The sequence below is a fragment of the Zootoca vivipara genome, chromosome Z (genome assembly GCF_963506605.1).
Source record: "Zootoca vivipara chromosome Z, rZooViv1.1, whole genome shotgun sequence".
NCBI classification, from domain to species: domain Eukaryota; kingdom Metazoa; phylum Chordata; class Lepidosauria; order Squamata; family Lacertidae; genus Zootoca; species Zootoca vivipara.
The window spans coordinates 21,926,572-21,951,921 of record NC_083294.1 but is presented as its reverse complement, the minus strand read 5'-3'; the positions used below and the strand labels follow the sequence as shown (position 1 = coordinate 21,951,921).

General features: G+C 43.2%; 1 protein-coding gene across 3 annotated transcripts in view; it reads left to right on the top strand.

Annotated features, from left to right (window-relative positions):
• The window catches only part of LOC118084151 (vascular endothelial growth factor receptor kdr-like), a 200,096-nt gene that overhangs the window by 32,340 nt on the left and 142,406 nt on the right, over positions 1-25,350 (top strand). The window contains exon 1 of one of the 3 annotated variants that reach the window (XM_060270643.1): positions 10,734-10,817. The exons of the other annotated variants lie outside the window; for them this stretch is intronic. The gene's annotated coding sequence lies outside the window, so the exon portion shown is untranslated. Of the gene's footprint in view, positions 1-10,733; positions 10,818-25,350 lie in introns of those variants that run through there. 3 annotated transcript variants of the gene reach the window in all.

Sequence of the window (25,350 nt, the reverse complement as noted above, 5' to 3'; positions counted from 1 at the left end):
TAATTAGGCTTAAATCTATGGACATACTTCAGAAGGAGGGGAAGAAGCGCTGTTTACTGCTGAGAATTTTATGCTGCTGAGCGAGAGGAGTCAAAGAATGTACGGCATCTGGAAGAAGGATTGATGGGGACGGAGCGATAAGGGAAGCAAGTTTTTATTTTTTCTTCATATTGTTGCCTCGTATCTTCCCGGACGCGATGTCCTGGCTTGTTTGGAGTGAAAGAGAAGCAAAAGACTGTGTGAGTTGAACTTTATAGCTGTTGTTACTGAGCATATTTCTTAAAGATGTGAAGTTGCCGATGAGAAAAGCCCCCCCCTAGTCAGACGGAAGGAGTTCTGGACGCGTTCGGAGGATTTATGAGCTGTGACGCACTTTAAATTGGAGCAGCGACCTGAAGCTAAGTTCAGCTATAGGGCAAGGAGATCCATTAATTTACCAAGAGTTCATGGTTGGATGTTTGGGTCTCCTGCCTGAAAAAGCTGTAAATTCTATAAAGATAAATAAATCGTAAATCTTCATGGCTATGAGAGAAAATGAAAGTGATTTGAGCCTTTTAAGATGGCGCTGCTACTCCGTCGCAACAGGGAGCTCCACTAAGAAGATTTATGGGGAGGCTGGACTGATTAACTCACACAGGAGAAAGAACATCTGTGAAACTTCGTTTGACATTTATCTCAGCAGCTGGAACAATCGGATGAAAGTGGAAAACATCTAGGTGACTGTAAGGGGAAGATTTGGAATATTATGAGCTTGGAGGACGATTTGAACTTTAGAAATAAGACGGCAGTGGACAGTTGCGAGGAATTCCCAATTTCTTGAAGCATGGGAACCCAAAAATAAATTATTTAGATGATTTGGCATAACATTCGGTTTGATTGATATATATATGTGTATAATTTGAAATATTGAATGTGATATAATTGGTTTTAATTGGAAAATTAATAAAAATATTTTTTTAAAAAAAAAATAAAATTACTGTATTACACACTCAGTCTTTTTAGGGAACCCTAGCTCACATTTTCAGGACCTAGTGATGTGTGTTTGGTCAAGAGGATTGACCACGTGGACTGAACAGTGTAATGAACAGGGATCTACATAGACACATATGCACCCACCAGGGGAGCCTTGCTGAAGCGAGGAATGTGTTTTTTGCCAGAAGGTTTGCTGTTGCTAAATTGATCCGTGTGTTTGCTGTGCATGTAACCCATTTTATCAAAGGCAACTAAATTAGAAGCTCAGAGGCATCACTTGTAGCAGAAATAACCAGAGGCAGTGGTTCATTCCTGCAAACTATTGGAGGCCAGCTAGACATTGTCACTGAGTGTGTGTGTGTGTGTGTGTGTGCGTGTGCGTGTGCGCGCGCACTAAGGTTCAGGTCAGCAAAGCATTTTTTTGGTATAATAATAATAATAATAATAATAATAATAATAATAATAATAATAAAATTTCTGTAACTATCTACTGCCATTTCATTTCAAAAAGCATTTCAAAAAGAATTCAGTAATAAGAACTTGATAATAGCACTGCATTTCAATAAGACAAATAAGTAATAACATAAGAACACAAGAATACCCTGCTGGATCAGGCCAATATCCCATTTAGTCCAGAACCCTGTTCTCACAGTGGCCAACTAGATGCCTCTTTGGGGAAGGCCACAAGCAGATCAGTTTATTATCATTTTAATTGTTTAATTGATGGTGATGATGATGATAACATGGGAAATTGCAATCAAACATAATTACGGATGTGTGTCAGTTAGTGCTTGAAGGGATTAAGACCGTAGAATTCTGTTCCTTGACTTGGCTAGGTCACACCCCCTCATCACCTTGGGGGAGTAAGTGAAGCTGCTTCTCTTCCTTACTCTCTCAGCTCCATGTAACTGACTAAGAAAACATGTTTGAACCTGTCTTCCTGTGTTTTCTGCTCAAAAGTATCCTTTTGCTGTATTGCTGCATGGATAAATAAATGAATTTGAACTTTGGGACATTTTGTAAGTACAGCATACTTACAGTGTCTGGTTGGTTCGTTGTAATAGGGGTAGAAAGAGGAGTGCTGTATGCAACTAAACAGGAAATGAAAAGGGTTTAATAGCCTACGTTCCCACTTTACTTTACTTTAGAGTTTAAACTCTAAAGTTTAAAGGCAGCCTTGTTTAGGGAAGTTTTTAACCTGTGATATTTGATGTATTTTAATGTTTGTTGGAAGCCGCCCAGAGTGGCAGGGGAGGCCCAGCCAGATGGGCAGGAAATAAATAAATAAATAAATAAATAAATAAATAAACTGTTGCTGGGGGCTCTCTTCTGTTGGGGAGTGAGTTTAGCCTTGCGTTTTGAATGCAGGCACCGATCCAATTCCTTTCTTATTTACCCCACACACATGGGTCACAGAGATTCATATTTTCCTCCCACAGGTATCATGGAACTCATGGCACAACATCAGCCCAGACTGAATGAGGGAGGTGTTGTGCTTTTGTATACAGTACGCCATCCGAGATGCTTATTTTACCCACTGCTATTCCAGCAAAAAGTAGGAAAAGCAATGTTTAATCCAGAGTAGGGAAACTTTTTTTTCTGTTGAAGGCACAATACCTTATGGGTAACCTGTCAGAGCAGTTGTGAGTGGGGCTAAAGCTAGTGATAGGTGGGGCCAGACCCCAAAGTGGGTGGAGCAATATTCCTTCCTTCCTTTCCTCCCCTTCTTTCCTCCCTCTCTCCCTGCCCCCTGTCCTCTTTTGTTCCCCTGTTTTACAACCTCATTCCCAGCCACATTAAATTGGTCCAAGGGCCCCATGCAGCCCCATGCTGCCCACCCTCCTTTAATCAGATTGATTGTTTTAAAAAGAAAGACTTTGTGTGTTTAGACCTTTAGACCTCCCCCTTAAATAAATTCACACAAGACTCAAATTTTTGCTTTGGTTTTTGGCAGAATTTAAGCCACAACTTTATTGATTACAGCAAGTGAGTGGTTGCATAGGCTCTGGTTCAACTAGCTCCCTGCACTGTTGCAGGCAGCGCTGACCCAGGGCACCAGCATAGGTCAGCCTAGGGTGAACACCTGGAATGGCAGAAAGCTGGGGACATGCTATGTCCACCGCCCAGATGTCCCCCTGGACTCAGGCATGGGCACAACCCCTCGCAGGGTTGACCAAACCATTGAGTCCCTGGATTCCTTTAATGGAATACCCCTTTACATAGGGATGATGAGAGCGTCCCCCCATCCCTATCACCTGAACCAGAGCCTATTCACAACCTTACAAGTTGTGGCGATTTGCTACGCAGCAGGTGAAACCCAAATGGCACCAGCCAATCAGCAAGTGAGGAAAATTCCTGCCATGCCCGTCCCAATGACAGACAACACACGACGGCATAGCAGGGTCAAGAATGCAAGCCATAAATATAGGGAGAGGTGGGCAGGTGTTCCGATGCACTCACCAAGAGAGAAAGCTCATATAGGTCCCTTGATCCATTTGGCTAGCGTCCCGTTGGTCAGATTAAACCCAGCATCAAGGGACCTACCAATCAGGTGTTGTGGTTATCCAATCATACCCACCCACAAGACAAAGGTTTGGTTGACAGGTCTCACCGCAACACATGCCCTCTTTGAGGGAGGACCCGATAAACTAAAAGGCTCCTTCAAACTAACAGGTAACAGATTTATTTCAATATTGCTTTTGATACATTGCTTTTCAAAACTGCTGAGGGTAACCACCAGTTTTAGAGAGACATTCTTCTTTCTCTCACAGACAGGGCAAATATCTCTTCATTGGGTTGAAACCCTAGATAAAAGAGCATGTGGAAGAGAGGCACTGAAGTCTTCGTTGTGCTCAGGTCCACCTAGTCCAGAATGCTGTTTTCAAAGTGGCCAGCCAAACAACTCTTCCAATCGGTGGCTATCTTGTGGGAGTGAATTCTATACAATGCACTGTATTGAGAAAGTTAAACCACAGAGCCTAGGGCTTGCCGATCAGAAGGTCGGTGATTTGAATCTCTGCAACAGGGTGAGCTTCTGCTGCTCAGTCCCTGCTCCTGCCAACCTAGCAGTTTGAAAGCACAAAGTGCAAGTAGATAAATAGGGAAGGTAAAGCGTTTCCGTGTGCTGCTCTGGTTTGCCAGAAGCAGCTTAGTCATGCTGGCCACATGATCCGGAAGCTGTACTCCGGATTCCTTGGCCAGTAAAGCGAGATGAATGCCGCAACCCCAGAGTCGGCCACAACTGTACCTAATGGTCAGGGGTCCCTTTACCTTTACCTTTAATCTTCCCACACTGAGCTTCATTGGAGTTCCAGTAGAATGAGAGCGTATATTCCTGGCAAACATTTGTGGTACAGATTGGGTTTTTTTTTATTCTCATAAGTGGGGCAGACAATGGTCAGCTAAACCAAATTCAACAAGTTCTTACTCAGAGTGGACCCACTGAAATTAATGCACATTATTAAGTTAGGTCCATTAGTTTCAGTAGACCTACTCTGAGTAAAACCTAATTGAATACAACCCATTATCTCATAGAACATTTCTGCCAACTGACCTATTAAAAATAATGTATACTAAAGGAGCAGGTGACGATCAGCATTTTTGTGTGTTCATACACACGCTATGCATGAAGAAGAAAATCAGGGAGAGAATAGCTAAGTGCATCTTTCTCTCCCCTCCACCCCGATGTGCCACATTCAGGGAAGCATGTAAAATATGTTAGACATACACAAGCACCTGAAGTGGTTCAGTTCAAAATGAGCAATTAAGGACACTGAGCCAGACCATTGATCCAAAATAGCTTACTGCAGTCTACACTGGCTGGCAGCATCTTACCAGGAATTTGCCCAGTCCTGCCTGGGGAGGCCAGAGACCTTTTGTATACCAAGCATGTGCTCTAGTTAAGGCTCCGCATTGTGCAAAACATGCAGATCAATTCTATGGTGTGTTGATTTCTGCAGAGCTCCCTGCCAAGTAAGTGTGCTTAGAAGCACAGCTTGGTAGACAGCAGCAGTGGGGAGGCAAAGGAAAGGAAATGTGTTGTTTGCTGCACAGGGACTTGATAAATAGGTGGAGTGCTAATGCAAAGCAGATTCTCCTCCACAGCCTTGCCACAAGCAGAATTCTTCCAGAGCCTGTCGTTATGTCACAGCTGTGGAGAAGCTGAACAAGAACAAACAGGGGTCGTGTAAGGAAACAGCAAAGGGATAGCTTGTTGGGAGGATGGAATTTGCCACTGAATCTGATTTCTGAAAGTATTTGCTTTGTTTTTATGTCCAACTGGTGTGCCTGGGTGTAGTTCTGCTGAACTTCCCCAGGAGAGATTCCAAGAACAGGAAATTCAGGGAACCTGCTGCTTGGGAAAGGGAACAGAAACATCAACATCATTATTTGGTTCTTTTTAAAAGGCATATCTCTACACCAGGAATGGGGGACCTCAAGCCCAGGGTGCAGATGTGGCCCTCAAGGGTTTCTGTCTTGGGCATTTCTCTGGGCATTTCTCACTGGCTCTGCTTAGTGCCCTCCTCAGGTGCTGCAATGTGTTCTTGAACTGTGATACTCATGTTTCAGATATATTAATTAGGCAACCAAATATAAGTTGTAGCTATATTGAACTGTGATAGCATGTCTTGCTTGCCTGGATGAAAAGTTGTGTGGGTGACGGGGAGTATATTGGAATCTCAAACTTTTGCATGGCTGGTATGTAGCATCTTGTACAAGGGTAAGAGTCATATCCATCACTGAGGGCCTTTTTAATGGCTGCTCCCAGACTTTGGAATTCCCCTCTAGAAAAGCTCTAGAACAAAGGGCTCCCTCCTTGTTCTTCCGCTGGCAGGTGGCAAGACCTTCTTTTTCCAACAGGCTTTGGGGAACTGGCTGCTTTTAATGAGGGGTTGGTGCCCTGCTGTTTTTATTACAATTGTCTCTATGTTTTTAAAACATTGTAGATGGATTGAAAGAATGATAGATTGTGTTATTTCTATTAATATTTAATTGCTTTTTAATAATTGTCCCCCCTATGTTTTAGCTGTTCTTGTTTCACCTGTAAGCTGCCTTGAGTCTGCCAGAGAAATATATAATGATAATAATAAAAGTGGTGCACAGCACTCCCAAGCAGTAGCAAAATTCCAGGGGGTTCTAAGCACTCTAAGTTGTATTTCCTTTGTGAAATCAAAGCACAATAGAGACTGGTGTCTTTAAGAAATACGGTTTATTTTACAAATATTTACACCTAAAGCCTTCAATAGTGGGGGTACACCTCTTTACTCCTCTTGTAGCTTCAGCAAACTTGAGTCCAAAGCAGCTGTCAGTCATAGCCACTTGTCTCTCAGTGCAGCCTCTTTCTGCAGTACTGCATGGAGTTCCGCCTAGTTCCTCCTCCTTCTCCCCAGCAGTCTTTCCAGAAAACAACTCCTCCCATTCCACTTTCAGCATCCCCTGTTCTTTCCGCCACTCTGGCAACCTCCGTTTCAAAAGCCTCCTGCAAAAGGCACATTTTTTCCTGTAATCCTGGCAGCCTTCCCCTTTAATGTCTCATGATGAACCTCTCTCCTTTTGTCAGGGTAATGGCTCTGCAATCACTTGTCTTTGTTCTTGGTTGGCACTTCTCTAAGTCCAGCTCCTGAGGAAGCTGGCTTGACTTCAAATTCCAACCCCACATTTACTAATATCAGAAATTATGGGGAGAACCAGACACCCAGGAATTTTAGGGGATCCTTGCTCCCTCCAAATCCATAGCAACAATAATAATCACTCTGCACACTTTTTATCTCTGGCTTCACCCACCTCTGACATGTAGCCTCTCCTCCTGAAGGTTCCTCATCCGATAGTGTGGCCCTTGGAATGAAAACAAAATGTTATTCACTGTTGCACTACACTATAAACTTAGGGCTTCTCCCAACAACCTGTTTATTGAGCATTCATCCTGATTTGTTTGTACAAGCTTAGACTATATCCGGTCATTACTGAACATTCCTCCTGATTTGTTTGTAGGGAGGTTATATGGCAATGAGCATCCAGCCTGATTTGCTTATGCAACATTTACGTGTCTTCCTGTTGACCACTTGTTCATTCTACACTTTTCAAAGGGTTCACCCATTATTTTCCAAAACACAAACAGTCCCATTTTCTCTAAAAGATGGGTTGTTTGTATTAAGGGAAACAGAGCACGTTAATCCAGTTTAAGGTCCTGTATGTGCTTGAACTCTCTCCTGCAAAATACCGACAGCCTCGAAGCACCCTTAAACTGGCTTAATTGTTATTCCTTTTCTCAAAGGAATCTGTCAGCTGTGGCTCTGTCAGGGTGTGTGTGTGGGGGGGTATGACACCCCAGCTTCCTTGGGTCCCGAAGGAAGATCCTGCCTAGTCAAAGTGTACCTGTCTGCTCGCCCATCATTCCTTTTAGATCTTTGCTTCCACCAAGTGAAAGAGTTATTTAATTTAGAGTTGCCATATGTCCTCTTTTTCCAGGTCATGTCCTCTTTTTCAGGGGTAAATGTGAGACAAATTGCATTTGTTTGCTTTGAATGGCTGTCATAACGTCCTCTTTTTTTGCTCTTCAAAATATGGCAACCCTTTGGCTGTCTTTCACCTGACAGCCTAAAATTCCCTTCTGTCCCTGAGAATACCTCCAGGTATCATGACACTGACTTGACACTAGATGTGGGGTAGTACATTAAAGGCAACAATGCAGGGTCGATGAAACAATATTAATAGTATGCTAAATGATAAAAGGGTATTTTTTTAAAGAAGATATTTTAACACAAGAATGGTTACATGCAATAGGGCAAATAGAATGCAGCAAATAAATATAACATTAAACACCATGCACTTTCCCTCTAGATCAAATATTCCCTAACAACTTACAACTGGCGGTTCTTTGTATGATGTTAGAATGGCATCCTCATTCCTTTCTCTCTTGAGATCATGCCTTGAACTGCTAACCCAATCAAGTCACTGTGCAGACAAAGCCTTGGGCTATGTGTCTCCTGATCCTTATTTTCAAGAAAGTTGGAGGGTCCCAACAACAGACAGTGCCTACTTGCCACCTATTTGTCACTTGCAATTAATCTCCCAACTTTAAGTTTAACAAGTTAACCTTTAAATGTAACAGAACAGTCTGTAACAGACACAGTACAGTCCATTTGCTTCTCATATTATATGAGAAAACTACATTATTGCTAATGGAGATTTTTCAGCTCCTTGTCAAACTTCAACTACCAGAATTTGTTGGAGAAATCCCCTCATTCTGTAGGCATGGAAGAAGAAGAAGAAGAAGAAGAAGAAGAAGAAGAAGAAGAAGAAGAAGAAGAAGAAGAAGAAGAAGAAGAAGAAGAAGAAGAAGAAGAAGTTGGATGCTTTTTGCTGTGGACATTTCAATGCATTTCATTTTGTTCTGCACAGAACAGCTTTCTAGCCCAAAGCCCAGAGTGATCTTAACCATGTCTACTCAAATGTAAGCCATATTGCATTCAGTAGTGCTTACTCTCGGGCAAGAGGGGGGTTGGGATTGCAGCCTTAGTTTCTAAATCTACATTCAGTGTCTGAGAAGCACGTGAAGTAAAAATAATAATAAACAACCATAAATAAGAATGGTAGTAGTACACTAGAATTAGATGGCAGGGCAGAGGGTTGGAGGAGTGGCTATCATATTTTTTAGTAAAACAAATTGCAGCACGCAGTCCCACACCTAGCTTAAAAACTACTCCCATATAACAAGCAAAAACTAATGCAGCTTCCAAAAGAATGTTAAACAGCATACAAGACTTTAAAACTGCCCCCAGATAAAAAGGATTTTTAAAGCCTCTAGTCAAGTAAAAACAAATGCAGCTTCCAAAGCAACCTGAAACACAGAACACAAGCTCATACACAGTTCCCATGGCATTTAAAAAGAAAAAAAAATGATTTTTTTTCTATCCAGAAGCAGAAAGTAAAAAACTATATTTCTAAATACTAATTTCTCCAATCAGTGAATGGTGTGAGGAATGAAGAAGCAGATTGCCCAGATAGACCTTAGTAAAAACCACCTTACTTAAGGACTCTCTGGTGGGAATTTTAAATGTGTCTTTAGGCAAAGTCTCTTTCAGAGCAGTTAGGCTCAACTGTTATCCAGCTAAAGCTTAATGAGGATGTTCTAGCAAGGTGTGGTATGGTGGCAATATCTTATTTGATTGACAGGTGCTGTCATTTACCGGTATCAGCACCACAGACTGCAATGTCAATGCCACCTCCTCAAATTTGCCACCATGAGCAACTGTCCCATTTGCCCTCCCAAAAACATGTGTTTGGTGGTAGTGGCACCCCAGTTGTGGAATATTGTTGTTGTTTAGTCGTTTAGTCGTGTCCGACTCTTCGTGACCCCATGGACCATAGCACGCCAGGCACTCCTGTCTTGCACTGCCTCCCGCAGTTTGGTCAAACTCATGTTCGTAGCTTCGAGAACACTGTCCAACCATCTCGTTCTCTGTCGTCCCCTTCTCCTAGTGCCCTCAATCTTTCCCAACATCAGGGTCTTTTCCAAGGATTCTTCTCTTCTCATGAGGTGGCCAAAGTATTGGAGCCTCAGCTTCAAGATCTGTCCTTCCAGTGAGCGCTCAGGGCTGATTTCCTTCAGAATGGATAGGTGATCTTCTTGCAGTCCATGGGACTCTCAAGAGTCTCCTCCATCACCATAATTCAAAAGCATAAATTATTCGGCAATCAGCCTTCTTTATGGTCTAGCTCTCACTTCCATACTACTGGGAAAACCATAGCTTTAACTATACAGACCTTTGTCGGCAAGGTGATGTCTCTGCTTTTTAAGAAGCCTCCCCAGAAAAGCTCATCTGGCACCTTTGTCACAGTTTTCTCAGCACCAGATCAATAACATCATTATTAGTATTGTTAGTATTCACACATCTGATCTGCAATTTACTCAAAATCTATGCTTCTAAACTACTGTTATCTTTTACTATACAGATGGAGAGGGGAGGAAATGTTCTCTCTATACTGTACATTAATATTTTGTTTGTTCATTATTAAAAAAAATACAATCAATAAATAGTGGTTCCCCAGTGAGGACAGAGATTGCACCCAGGGAGTTGTGCTTAATTCTGTAGGGTAGATGTTGGTGGGCATGGCAGGGGGTGAGGGTGGTACAAATTAAATAGCAAAAAACAAACAAACCTCAAGTCAAAGAAAGGATACCCCACCCCGTAATTCTTTCCCTCACTATTATTTTAACTGTGTCAGGGAGACCCTGAAAAATTATCAAGCCATCTAATTTAGATGTTTAGGACTCCAGCTCCCATCAGCCCCTGCAGGCAGTTACCCAGTAGCCATGACGGTGGTGGTTATAGTTCAAAAAATCTGGAGGGCACCAGGTTGGAGAAGGCTGCCCTGGGATGTTGGTAACCGTAGGGGAAGACTTACTGGTTTCTAGCATGATCACATTTGTGGAGCTAGAACATTCAGAAATGAAAGAGCAGGCTTTGAAGGGTACCCACTGTACATTCCCTCTATAATAATTAGTCTCTTTGTAAAGTTCCTGTCAGCAAGGATGTCCTCATTTTCAGCATGCTGAATCTATACAGGTCAAAGAAAGGAGTCAACGTTAAAAAAGGAGGTTAATTGTGTTGATCTCTCTGAACTGTTTGGCTCATTTGCTTCCGTTTCTCTCTCCCCCCCCCCTCTTTCTTTCTTTTTGGAAGTTGCGAAAGAATCATAACAGCTGAGTTCCAAAGCTAACTGTGAGTGCAAGGAAGTCATTTGATTTCCAGATTCCTTCAGCCTTTGCCACCACAGTGTTGATTTTCCAAGCAAAAACATCTGATCGTAAAGCAAGCCCAGAGATTCAGCTCAATAAGACGGTATTTATTGCAGTCAGATTGTTAGATCAAAGTGCCATAGTCCACCTTTTAGCTAGACTTGCCCCTCTCTAAATGCTATTAATTTTTTTTTTAATGCCAATGCTCTCAAATCACTGGTCATCATTTCAATCCTGGTTCGGTAGAGAATGTCAATAAGACATCAGTGATAATCCATTTTAGATCAACTACTTAGAGCTTTTTTTTTCTACAATCAAGCAGTATATAAATTTTATGAATAAATCAATAAATCTACTGCTTATTTTCCAAGTGTCCTTTCCAAGTGTTATTTTCCAAGCCACCACCTTGCTGACGTTTAAGCAGGCCTGGGTCTGACTAGTGCATTCCCCTGATAGCACAACATCAGTTCCCTCATCTTGGCTGGCTACCTCTATTGCAGGTGTTTCTCCTCATTTGTTTGAATAGAAATGGCAATTCCTTGATATATCCATTGGTCCAAAGATAGGTCTTTATTGAAGGTGAAAAGTCCAATAGATAAGTTTGTAAAAAAATGACATATGAAATGGATAACAGATCACTCTGCTGGCAGATACAGATGTATTTCTGCTATTGCTACACATGAGGCCCGGGCTTGCATCATAATAGATTCTGGTAATGTCATTCCTTTGATATGTGCTAAAAGGTTGGAGAATGCTCCTTGGACCAGGCTGTGTGCAACAATTGCTTTCATTCCTTTGTGGCTGCAGAAAGCAAATCGGTTTGAAACAAACAGAGGGTGGAGGTGCCAAATTTGATACACACAGGGCTGCAGGAACGACAGCACAAAGCCTGCAGGTTGCCACCAATGACTTTCCAGCTTTGCGAGTCTTCTTTTGATAAATGTTAGGTGTAATACTATGGCAGCTTAGTCCTAGTTATGTGTGCATTTTTTGAAGTATTCCCCCTTTATAGAATCCAGAACTGCTGAAAGTAGCTATGCATGAGGTCTCTTACTTAATAAGATGTTATTCTTATTAGATTAACCTGGATGAACCAGGATGGGGGGTTTGGCAAATGGAAAGCCACAACATATGGTTTATGTTTGACTGGTGTCTGCACCATTGTCATAGCATCACGTGGGCAAAACCCTCAAATTGATTGCTTTGTCAAAGGATGTGCAGCTCATGAGAACTCTGGAGATCATGGTTGTGCCAAGTTTTGGCACTCTCTCTTGGCCTCTAAAAGAGAGGCAGTCATTGAAGTATTGCGGTTCTTCTGATGGGCAACATTGCAGTGATGAAGTGGTATGTCACACTGCCTAGGAAACACCAAGAAGAAGGGAAAGGGAAGAAATGACAGCAGAGGACCTGGAAATTAGATCAACACCCAACCAACGGGAATTAAAGAAGAAGAAAGAAGAACTGTTAAGACTGAATGAGATATGGAGAGATAGCACAACTCTGAAGGGTCTAGGATAGAAATAGGAAACCAAGCTAATTTCATGCACATCTTCAACACTCCATGTGCAGTTTCTCTCTCTTAAGGTCACCACCATTCCTCTCTTAATTTCTCTGGGTTGTAAAAGGCCTATTGAAAATTGGTGGGCATGACTAACATAAGCTAATGAATGTCAATGGGTCTACTCTTAGTGAAACCTAGTTGCATACAGCCCATTCTCTCTCAGTTCCTAAGATAAAGAGAGAGAAAAAAGTGAGAGGTGGTTATCATATTTTTTAAAAAAGCTTTTATTTGTATTTGTCTGCCTATTGATATCCAGCAGGAGCCTTTACTGTACTCTTGGCCACATGACCTGGAAGCTGTACGCCGGCTCCCTCGGCCAATAACACAAGATGAGCGCTGCAACCCCAAAGTCGGTCACAACTGGACCTAATGGTCAGGGGTCCCTTTACCTTTACCTTAAAAACAAACCTACCCAGGTGCTTACAAAGTTGATGTGAGTTTTAATCTGTTTTTAGTCTATTGTCACTTTATCTTTTCAAAAGTCTTAAATTGTTGTTAATTTCTCTCATGGATAATTTCATTTCAAATTTTTTTTGTCCTGTATTTTGCCAAACCTGTCCTTTATTTTGCCAGACCAAATGTGACAACCCTAATTTTTCACACATTGGCAGTGCACATTGGTCAGGAAATGACACCACTCCTTTATCACTACGGGCTGCACATCATAAAGGTTGCCTACCCCCCCCCCCAAAAAAAATGGAGATAGAAACTAACAAGAAGTGCCGGAAAATTCTTGAAATTCTTGACCTTCTAAAGCTTCCCATACTGTGCAGGCACAGTGAGCCAGAACCAGAGATGCAGGGCAGCGGTAGAGAACTGTTCTCAGCTGGAGGGCCACATTCCTTCATAGACAGACTTCTGAGGGGTACATGCCAGTGGTGGACAGAACCAGAGGCAAAAGCAGGTGGCGCTTGTACCATTGTACAATAGGCTACATTCCACTCATGCAAAAGCCAGAGATTTCTGGCATCCACTTATATGTTTTCCTCCTCCATCCAGGCAAGCAAGAGGCATTATCCTAGTTCTAGGGCACATTCCATCCAGGTAGAAGCACTTGAGGATGGCATGGAGCTAGGCAACTGAAAGGCATGGCTTGGAGAGGGGTGAGTCCTGGGAGAGTCCTGAGGGCCAGATAAAAGGCCTCATTTGGCCCCGAGCCTCAGGTCCACAACCCTGGTATGAGGAGAAATGAGACCTTCTGGGTTCAGAAAAGTGCAGTGCTGAAGAATCCTCAGAAATTATTAGGGAGTTGCCAATAGCAAAGAAGGGCAGTTGAATGTCCCTCATGGAAAGGTTTCTACTGATTGCAGGAGGAAACTAGCATGACCCCATGGCAGTCCAACAGGAAAAGCTTATTCATGTGTGGCTGGCCTGGTTAACACTGTGCAACAGGAGCTCAAGATACCACCACTTCCTTTGGGATTTATTCCTCTTATCTCGAAGCTGTGGCCTTCCTTGCTTATTTTGAGTGTGATGCGGTAAAATGCGCCACTCGCCTGAGACAAGGGGAAGGCGCATTGGAGATGATGCATTTGCACCCGCATAAAGTGCCTGTGTGAAGTGCTTATTTGTACAGAAAGCATAGGAAACTGATAACACAAGAAGAGCCTGCCTGCTGGGTCAGAGCAAAGGCCCATTTAGTTCAGCATCCTGTTTCACACACTGGCCAACCAGATGCTTACTGGAAGGCTACAAGCAGGACACAAGTGCAACAATACTCTCCCCACTTCAGAATTATTCCTCTGATCCTGGATCCTGGAGGTAGCATATTACCTGTAGTAATACTTAGAACAAGTCCAATGGAAACAATCAGAGCCCTGTCTAATCCATCTCCACAGGACTGGTTTCAATATTTTGCCCCAAGGAGATAGACAAGCTGCTTGCAGAAATGTAGCCAACCACTTGTCCATCTTGGCTTCTTAGAAGTAGCTGTAGGGCATTGACTGGGCGGGTCGCTCCAGGGAGTGATCAGTGCTTCTCTGGCGAGAGGGGAGATACCATCCACCATGAAGGAGGCAATGGTGTGTCCTCCTTGTTTAGTTGTTTACTCGTGTCCGACTCTTCGTGACCCCATGGACCAGAGCATGCCAGGCACTCCTGTCTTGCACTGCCTCCCGCAGTTTGGTCAGACTCATGTTGGTAGCTTCGAGAACACTGTCCAACCATCTCGTCCTCTGTCGCCCCCTTCTCCTTGTGCCCTCCATCTTTCCCAACATCAGGGTCTTTACCAGGGAGTCTTCTCTTCTCATGAGGTGGCCAAAGTATTGGCCTCTTTACGAAACTGATTTGGGTTAATCCATCCTTGATTAAGAACAGTTTTTTCAAAGAAGATGAGAATGCAATGTACAATAGTACAGGAGCATGGATTGCTTTCCTGCACAGCCTAACTAGGCTAGCCTGTTGCAGCAGACACCTACACAGTGGATTTGCCAAGGAGTTGCATGTAAAGTCTAATGTGCATAGGCAATAATATCCTGGTTGTGTCCCAGATTCTTTTTTTCTCTGATTTAAAGGTTGGTTGGTTGATTGGTTGGTTGGTTGTATTATTCCAAACCTAGCCTCAGCTGCCCCTTTCAGAATTGGGGCAGATAGACTGGATATCTTATTCTATGTTCATATTCCCCTGCAAAGGAGCTCAATGTGGCATTCATGCTTTTCCATTTCCCCATGATATCTTCACAACAACCCTGTGATGTAGACTAGGCTGAAATACAGTGCCTAGTCCAAGGTCTCACAATGAGCTTCCTGGGCAAATGTTAGTTTTCACCATGTTCTCACCATTGGCCTGATCCAGTGGACTTATGTTATGATTGATCTAATAATAATCATGACTAGTAATAAGGTGGTGATAGCCAGGGACAGATTAAGACATGGGAAGCTATGTCAGGTTTAAGAGGCCCCATAGCATAGAAGTGTATTATTCTACCAGAAAAGATGATGAAAAAAGAAACACGAATCTTTCATATTTGCACATATTTGTACACAGGGAAGAATGCAGCTAAAAACTTAACTAAAACATATATCCTGAAATAAGTTTTTTTGCATATTAAATACCTTTAAAATAAAATAAAACCTTATTATTTCTTACTTTCTGCACAGATTTACGTACACACCATGACAAATAATTGTGTGGCCATTAAATAGGTTTTTCATAGCAGAATAATAGTGTCTGTTTTAGAGTCTGTTTTCCCTGTTTTCTTTGTTTTTTCTATGTAAAACTCTAAATTTAGTATTTTTATTTATTTAGAGGCCCCATGGGGTCCTAAGTCATAGCTTACTTAACTTGTGCTTAATTCCAGTATTGTGTGGTAGCTTTATTTCAGACAAATCTGTCTCATTTTAATGCCATCTCAGTTGGTGGTCCTAGCCACATCATGTGGTAGCGAATTCTATTAATGGGCAAAGATTTGGCAGTATTCATGATTGCAATTCAGATAATGCCACATTACAGACAAATTGGGCACAATCCTCTTGGATGTTCTGTTCTGCAAACCCTATTGAAATGCACGGGAACTGTGAAATGTAGCTATTGCTGTTGTCGTGACTGCCAGGTTCTCAGTGCCAGGTTAAGAGATGCTTTTTTGAAATCCGCCACCACCCCTGAGATTGAAAAACAATACGTTGCATCAAAATTCTGAGTGTATGCATACTTCTTGTGGTGAGAAAAACAGACATGTCTTTAAAAGATTGGATAACTTGTTCAGGTTTGAATATTTCAAATCTTTCTGTTCATGCTTCAGACAGTCTAGTGTCCCCGCTCCCCAACCAGCAGAAGAGATCAAACCATGGGCAATATTATGAAAGACACACTATTCATTTTCCTTAATTTATTTTGATTGCTCTCATCTTCCCCTTTTCCAGTTTCCACCTCTGTCTCTTCATTAAGCATCTTGACCACTATAGACCACAAACTCAGATGAGAAAATCAAAAGGGAGGCAAGAGAATAACCTGCAACTCTTGGGACACAGGAGATGAGGACCAAGAGTTCCTTGTTCCATTCCAGTAGGAAGATCAGTGTTTCCATTTCACAAATGAGGAATCAAGATTTAGTTCAGACATCACAGCTAGATATAGTTTTCAGCAACTATAGTAACCTTGGTTCGCAGTGATTTGATTAGCTTAGAAGTATGGTGTTGTGTTGTTGTTTTTTAAGTGACTTTATTCTTTTAATTTGAACATTATAAATCACCTCGGGATCTTTTAGGACACCAGGCAGTATAAAGTAAATTGATAAAGATATATATAACTGGGCAGATGGGACAATACCTTAGGGTGAATTGCCAACTGATTTCCGATTCTGTCAGAATATTGTAAGGTAAGAAGTAAACTTGGGTGAAAGTGGCAGGACAAGTGGAACTCTGGATGGATGAGCCCATAGTCTTGTAAGACTGCTGGTTGAAAGGATGAAGAAAACCTAAGGTTTATTAGTGATGGAAAACAAAGCCATTCTGAGTATAGGTTTTATCATACCCCACAAGTATACTGGAAAAAGATGGGACTTCCCATTTTCTCGTGCGAGAGCACTCACTGGACACTTGGTGATGTGGTTCCAGGCTGGAGCCCCTGAGTCCCTGTTCCTCTTTTCTCTTTTCATGGTTTTTCCACAGCATACATTTATCAGCCCGCTTTCTTGCAAGCTGCTCACTGTAGCCAAGCCATTTTTGGGGAGAAGTCAATAAATATCTGCCTTGCCTTGTGTTGTGCTTGGCGCCAGGCTGCTGTTTAAGCTTGTGGTTAAACCAAGTGTCTAAGAAACACATGTGCTGGAAATATCTCCCTTTCAGACTGATGGCTTGGCAGGTTGTGCTGACACGCTCTCAAAAGAGATGTCTTCACTTAGATTGTTACGTCAATGTCTTCTGTTTTTCAGGGTTGTGCTTGGATGAAGCAAGGGGGTTATGAAGCAGAGCTTTGTTTGCAAGGGGGAATTGGCTTGATGCAGAGTGCAGCGCCCGTGCAATTGTTGGGCTTAAAAGGAAAATTGGGACTGTAGTGTTGTTCTTCTGCATAGATTCTGACCCAGAGCCGCTGGGATGCCGCAGGGCATCAGGCAAGGAAGATCTGTTTACACAAGACTTGTTGCTGCAGTACATTAGCATGATTGATCTCAAAACCTCTGGCTGGCCTGGAAGGTGCAACAGATATGTACTGCTGTTTTGATTGATGCAAAGACATTGGGAAGCATCATAGTTAAGATATGAAGAAACAAAGTAGCCACATGTCAACTACAGAAGACAATCCTATCTTTGAAGGTGCCTTGTATTTGAAGGGCTTCATCTCCAAGTTTCATTTAAAGCTGTGGGGAACCTCAGAGCCAGGTGCCAGATGTGGCCCTCCAGGCCTCATCACTCTCTATACTCCCTCCCCAGACCAGGTCTCTCACTGGCTCAACTCTATATCCTTTTCCCTGGCTGGTATACCGGTATCTACTTGAACATTCATAAATCTTCTTGCATAGCTGGACATGGAGCTTTGCATGCAGAAACTGATGGGTCTGATCCCTGGGTCAGCTTCAAAACTGATGTGTGTGTCTTTTAATGGATCGGTAATTGGGTGGTGGCAAAGTCCTCTCTGAGTGTTTGAACAGCTGCTGGCAGGTTCAGAGTAGAGAAAGCTGAGCTAGATGCTAGCTATGATCCTATAACCCCGATTGAGAGAACATTGATTGAGAAGATTAAAAAGAAGGCTTCCTGTTTCCGGCAGTGAGAAATGGCTGACTCCCACATGATAGGACCTCAGACATGCTGGTAATTCAAGGTTGATATGGGGGTAATTAGCCTGAAAGACTCCCCAGGGTGGGGGAGGACTGTCTCGTAGACCCGCAGTCCGCAGATCATCCGAGATTGTCAGCTAGCATCAAGGTGCAAGTGGCAGGACGCTGGGTCCCAGAGCACAGCACGGCTGGCACTCTCCGAAGTCACTCTCACAAGCCAGAAATATCTGTTTGATAAAATAATTAGATTTGGACAACAAACAGACATAGTCTGGACCAGGGGCGGAGCAAGTGGGGGGTGGGGGTGGTCTGCCTCGGGTACTGTCCTGGAGGGGGTGTCACTCGGGGCCACGCCTTGCCTCTGTACGGCAGCCAGGGGGGAGCTGGCCAAGCGATTGGGCACTGTGCGGGTGCCTGCTGGAGGGGGGGTGGCACTCGGGGCCGCGCCCCCACCCCGCAATCAGCGCCTGAGCCTGGACGCTCTGTTTAGCCTCCGTTTTGAATTCGCGGGGGTGCGATCCCCTTCTACGTAGCATGCATGTGCAGCGGGATGCTGTGCATGCGTACAATGTAGAGGGGATCACACCTCCCAAGACTTCAAAACGGAGCCTAAATGGAGTGCCCAGGCTCCAGGCAGATAGCCCACTGGTGCGGTGGGAGCCTGGACACTCTGTTTAGGCTGCGTTTAAAATTTGCGTGGGGGGGTTGCGACCCCCCTTTACGTAGCGCCGCATGCGTCATTACGTAGCAACTCCGTGCCCCCCGGGGGCATGGCAATTTGCCGGCCCGGGTGTCGCGGCACCTCAGTACGCCCCTGGTCTGGACCAAAGAAGACAGAGAAAAAATCTGCAGAATTGCACAGTCCCTGGTGTTTAAGCTCAGACTTCAAAGAGATTCTCATCATGGTGTCTGGATTTAAGGAGGTGATTGGTATGTTCCTTTTCCTTCTTTTCTATGCCTACAATTGTTTTTCTATGCCAAGCCTCATTAACAAACCTTTTTAAAAAAACGGAGTACAGATGGACTTCTATTTATAATTAAGTATTCAACTGAACAGCTTTACTTACACTTGATAAAGGTAAAAGAAGAAACAGGTGGCGCTTGTTAGTATGACGCAGCATGGAAAAATGAGAGTTCTGCCCTTTTCGAGGGAAGTGGGAAATACTTGCTAGCTGACTTTATAATGAATTGAGATAACAATTTGGGACAACATACAGTGCATCTGTTTGCAGAATTTCTTCATTATGAGCGAGGGAGACGGCTAAGTGGATGTCTAGCAGCCCCCCTTCTAGGTCCAGGGTGTGTGAGAAAGCTGATTGATCACCAAATGACTTATATCTGTGGAATACAGTTCATTTACATTGCAATATTGCAAACAGTATGCTTAACAACTTAACACTGGGAAATTATCGTGAACAGTTACAATTTAACAACTTGGGAGTTACTGCGTCATTAAACTTCAAACGACAGGCTTGGACAACAGCCCGGATTGGAAGATTGGAATGAAGTCAGGAAAAGCTGCACTGGCAAATAGACAATTAAAAAATATATATACCCAATTGATGAAAGGATATATGATTTTTGACGTGATTGAGAATCGCACAGCCAGGGACGGGGAACTTTAAAGTGTCAAGATCAGAATGTGGAAAATATGAGAGCAAGAAGAAGAAGGCAGAAATGGAAATATTGGAGATATACTTCAGAGTTCCAGACTATGGGAAGCCCGGAAAAAATAATAATTAATAATTTGGATTGTAATTTGGCTGTTTTTTATTTTATTTTATTATTTTTAATTGGATTATGATTTGATTGATTTGTTAATTGGATGTTTTTATTGGAAAACTAATAAAAATGATTTTTTTAAAAAAAAGAACTGTTTGGGGGGGGAAGAGAAGATTTTAAAAAAAGGTTCTGGATTCAACCCATTTGGAATGTGAATGCAGGAGTGCCCATTTGCATTAGAAATTGCTCTACCCTGCTTTTATCTTCTGTGTAAGCAAAAATCAGAGATATGCTTAACATAGCAAGAAAGAGTCTCAGAGGTGATTTTTCATGTGTAAAGTTTGAATGGGCTTTGGATCTGCCTTGTTCTTGTCATGAAGACTAGAAACCCCATTTCACAAGTCTTCTTGTAGTTATTCTTCTCTTAGCTGCCAAGTATCCTGTTTTTCGTGGGAAACCCCCGGATTTTAATCCGTTTCCCGCTGTTCTCCCGAATGGAGAAAAATTCCGGAAATCCCCCAGATTTCCTACCTGCCAGGGAGCCTTCATTTTGGGTGCTGCTCTGCTCATGTGTGGGCACCGGAAATAGGGCAGAGCGGCACCTGAAGTCGCTTCTACGCATGCCCGGCGGCCATCTTGGTGGTGGCCGCATGGTGGCATGCGTAGAAGCGACTTCCGGCGCTGCTCTGCCCTATTTCCGGTGCCCACACATGGGCAGAGCAGCCCCGGAAGTTGCTTCTACACAACGTCCGGTACCGCGCCACTGCTGATCCCACATTTTTCAGTGGGAGACTTGGCAGGTATGATTCTTCTTGGGCAAAGAGCATAATCTTGTAGGATCCAGACTTTTGTTGTTGTGAGAACAAGATGCTGAACAAGATGGGCCTTTGGCCTAATCCAAGAACAGGGCTTTTCTTAGGTTCTTAACATTCATTCACTTCTTGTTTTTTTCTTGTGCAAGTGCTGCCTCTCTTGAATTTCTCTTGAAACAAAACTTTGAGGCTTCTCTGCTGTTGGAAGAGTCCCTGACATTTGCTCAAAGCCTGCTCTATCTATGTGTCTTCTTGGACAAAGTGCTCCTTCTTGGACAAAGTTCTCCTCAATTTTGAGGAGCAGGGGGGGAGGGAGTTTTGAGAAGACAAGCAGTGTTTCTTCATGAGGAGGGGGCCCAGGGCATCCCTATTTATATCGCAAGTCCTTGTGCTTCCTCCTGTGTGTATTGTGCTTTGGCTTCCTTCCTTCCTATTCTGCCACTTCAAAAGGGCATGTGGACCTTTTACTCAGATGTCAGGATGACATTTGCTGTCATTCTGCCGAGTAGATGCACACCTTCAATAGGCAAGCTAGCAGCAGCAGTGAGTGTGCTTGCGTGTTCCTTTCAACCTTGCCCCTCTCCCCAGTTTCTGCTGTCGTCGTGTGTTCTGCTGCATAATAGGAAATTGTCAAGACTTAAAAAAAATAAAATGAAACCTGAGATTCAAAGGTGATCTTCCTATATGAATCACAAATGATGTTCTCGCTGAAAGAGGATTGAAGTCATCCTCCCACCTCATGTCTCTTTCATTCATTGTCGTCCTTCTTCAATTAATTTGCTTTTCATGCCATGAGCCAGCTGAGTTTTCAGCATGGCAAAGACCTGTTAAGAAAGCAAACACCTTTTTTCAAGTGCTTGACAGCTAGCTAGTTGTCAATGGATCCAGTGCCTTGAACACTTCTTCATGTCAAGCTGCCAAGTGTTCATTGGTAGCTATTTTAAACCATGCAGATAACTGGATGGGCAGGGGCTGGAGTACTTGTAGTCCAGCAGTTCCAAACATGGTGCCCACAAAAGACTTCTTGAGTACCCATAGGGCTCCCTTGACCCTCTGTGCTGATCAGGCATGAAAGAAACATTCTTTGATAGGCGATACAATAGGTTGCAATTGTTGTGTATTGAGTCAAAGGATTTTATATCTGTATTACTATTGTATGTATTTGCATTAGGGTAAAGTAACTGCCTTTTAGTTCCAGAAGGTACAGCTACTATTGGTTCATTTAAGCTGCTGTATTTGGATCCTCTGTCTTACTGGTTTCCTCCAAAAGGCAGCACTGTGATTGCCTGATAGTGTTCCCTCCATAATATATCCCTTTCTAGCTAGTCCCCCGTCCCTATAAATGTAGCTTTCCTCTCCTCAGAGCTCAGTCTCGTTTGCTTTAATAAAGAAGTGTTACTAGAGAACTGTCTCCAGCATATTATGTCAAGAGAGCTGAAATCACGAACCCCACATCACAACAACGTGTGCTTGGTTGTGGTGTGCCTGTGGTACCCAAAACAGATTCCCTAGTTTATACATGTCACCCCAAGCTCAAGAAGGTTGGCGACCCCTGCTTATATGACCCATTAAGACAAATGCAGGTCACCAGCTATTGTATTGGGGTCTTTCAAGGTGTTTGACCTTTCTTCTCTGCTATCCACAAGTTCATAAGCATAAACGTTTGAGAAGTTATGGAATTATGCTTGAAATCCAGCCCCCATTGTTTCTTGATAATCCTAGGTAGAAAGCAAAACAGAATGCTGGCTTCCTACCGAAGGCCTTGATCAGGCATCCCCAAACTGCGGCCCTCCAGATGTTTTGGTCTACAATTCCCATGATCCCTAGCTAACAGAACCAGTTGTCAGGGAAGATGGGAATTGTAGTCCAAAACATCTGGAGGGCCAACGTTTGGGGATTCCTGGCCTTGATCATATATGATCAAGGAGCAGTCATACCATCCCAGAGCAGGGCCTTCTCAGTGGCTATTCCCAAACTTTGGTACTTCATAGAGAAGCTAGATTGGCTGCTTCCTTGTCCATCCTCAAGCAGGTAAAGACTATTTTATTCCAACAGGCCTTTGGGAACTGACAGTTTTTTTTAAGGAAAGGGTTTTAACAGTGCTGTGCTGTTTTTACTACCTGTATTTTATAGTGTGTGCATGTTTATATATATGCGAAAATACAGATACTAGTAGTAGAAACAGCACCACACACACACACACACTTTGTTGTTGTTGTTTAGTCATTTAGTCATGTCCAACTCTTCATGACCCCATGGACCAGAGCACACCAGGCACTCCTGTCTTCACACACACACACACACACACAATTTTTTAACAAATTTTTTATATGTTTGTACCTTTTTGTATTTTATCTGTATTGTTTTGCTTCGTGAAAAATGTTTTGAGTCCAAGTCTGGAGAAAAGGTGGGGTATTACTTTTAACTCTATGGAGCTCATGGTGCCATACATAGTTCTTCCCCTCCTCATTCAACCCCAACAATAGCCCTATGAGGTACATTAGGCTGACTGGCCTAAGGCCACCCAGTGAGCTTCAGGGTTGGGCAGGGGTGGTGGTAGATTTGAACACTGGTCTCTCAGGTCCTAGTCCAACACTCTAACCAGTACATCACACTGGCTCTCATATAGATGGATAAGGGAAGGCACCAATCACAAGTGGAGTCCTCTCACTCACTCTGCTGCCTCATGGAGGGGAGGAGATGTCCTGAGTCCTGAGGAGATGCCATGCAGGGGCTGGTCAGACCAGAATGAGTGGTGGGAGGTGACACTGTAATGGACTGCCCCGTTTTCTCTCATGTTAACCAGATGCTCGGTGCCCACTTTTTCCTCACTTCCCATGGCAACCTTGCCTCCAGTCCTGGAACCACCACCAGCACTGCCAGAACCCATCCACAGCCTATCCTCTGCCAAGTCTGGTTCAGAGGCGCCATTGCCAACTCACCTTGGTCATAGGGATGCTAGCGGTGGCATGAACAGGCAGTTCAGATCCAGCACACCAAGGGAAGTTCCTCTTTCCATGTCCAGTGCAAAGGAATGCCCTGCCTGCCCTGGAAGTTGTGCCCATCCCATTCCCTTATAATGAGACCCAAGGAGGCATGTTGTTCATTGGCTCAACCTCTTCACTTGCTTGGCCATGTCCACCACCTGTTGTGCCTTTGAATCTTATTTTGCTTGTGTTCCCCATACTGATTTGGCATTAAAAGATTTTGGCAGAAAATATAAGAGCCAGTACAGTAGAGAGGAAACATCCACAGCCCACTTCGTTGACCCTTCCCCCCCCTGCCCCCGCTTTGTGAAGCCAAAAGAAACTCACTTAAAGAAGTAGCTGTTTAATGCAAAGACTTGTAATTGCGGAGGAAGAAAACACTTTTCTCTCTCTTGCCTCTTGTGAAAACATTTTGAAGGATTAGGAAAAGCTCCACAATGCATACTCCTCTCTCTCCAGTGAAAACAGCAGCTTGGAGTGAATCAGAATGCCAGCCAAGTGCATGCTTTATGTTATTGCAGTACTGTGCAAACACTGTATCACAGCTGGAGAGCACCAGGTTAGCCAATGCTGTTCCGGCTGTTTGTAGTCTTCTGTCTTGTTTCTTCTCTCTCTCTCTCTCTCTCTCTCCCTCTGTGTGTGTGTGTGCATGCATGTGTGCCTGCCTGCCTGCCTTTTACCCTTTATTGTTATTTGAAGACAAAGTGGTGGTTATGATCCTGCTGCAACTTCTCTTGGTTTTGCCTGCAATCCAACCCCAACCCATCAGTTGAGGACCAACAACTAACAACAATATTTAACAATGTTTAGTTTAATATGAGATAGTCTGCTTTACTTTTTATTTTAGCATTTGATATTTGGCAGTCAATTGAGTCAACATTTCTGATGAGTGATATGTTAATGCCATAGAATATTTGACAGCATTTTATAGCCAACATGGAATAGCATTGGTGTGTTTGTGCTTGCAACACATTTGTACTTTTAAAATTTAGAAGCCAAAAAGTGTCATCTAAAATCTGTTGCTCAGATTTCAAATGTCAAAGCAGAATTTCATTGTCAAGTATCGTTCCACTTTTTAGTGATAAGTTTGAAAATTTCAGAAAACTTTGAGTTTTTGCAAAGACCCATTTCAGCTCCACTGATGTGTCATGTGACATTTATATCGGAAAGTCCCATGGTGAAACAGAATGGAATTGTTGAACCATGATGCCTCCACTACTTCCACTGTTAAAGGCAATAATGCTTCTGAATACCAGTGGCTGTAAGTCACGGGGGGTGGGGGGAGAGTCCTGCTTTTATGCTTTGGTCCTTCTTGCCAGTTTCCCAGAAGAGGCAACTGGTTGGCCACCTTGAGAACAGGAAACTGGACTAGATGTGCCACTGGCTTGATCCAGAAGGGCTCTTCTTATGTTTTTATGACATCATTAAAGTGGCTTCAGTTGCATATGAAGAAATTTCTTATTTATGGTCGGTTACTGCAGAAAACCACTAAGCCAAGTGAATTGTGTTGCTGACAGGACCCTTGTTACATAACTTAAAATAAGATACAAATGTCATAAAGTAGACCTGGACAGCTCAGCTGGTTAGAGCGTGGTGCTGATAACGCCAAAGTTGCAGGTTTGATCCCCATGTGGGATAGCTGCATATTCCTGCATTGCAGCGGGTTGGACTAGATGATTCCCAGGGTCCCTTTGAACTCTACAATTCTATGATTTTGAGTTACATGCATTTAACTTGTGCACACTCAGCTTTATGTGCTTGGCAAAAAAAGTTTCAATTTTTTAAAAAATTGGGGTGGAAACAGGGTGAGTGTCTGGGATAAAAAAAAACCTTTGGCAAT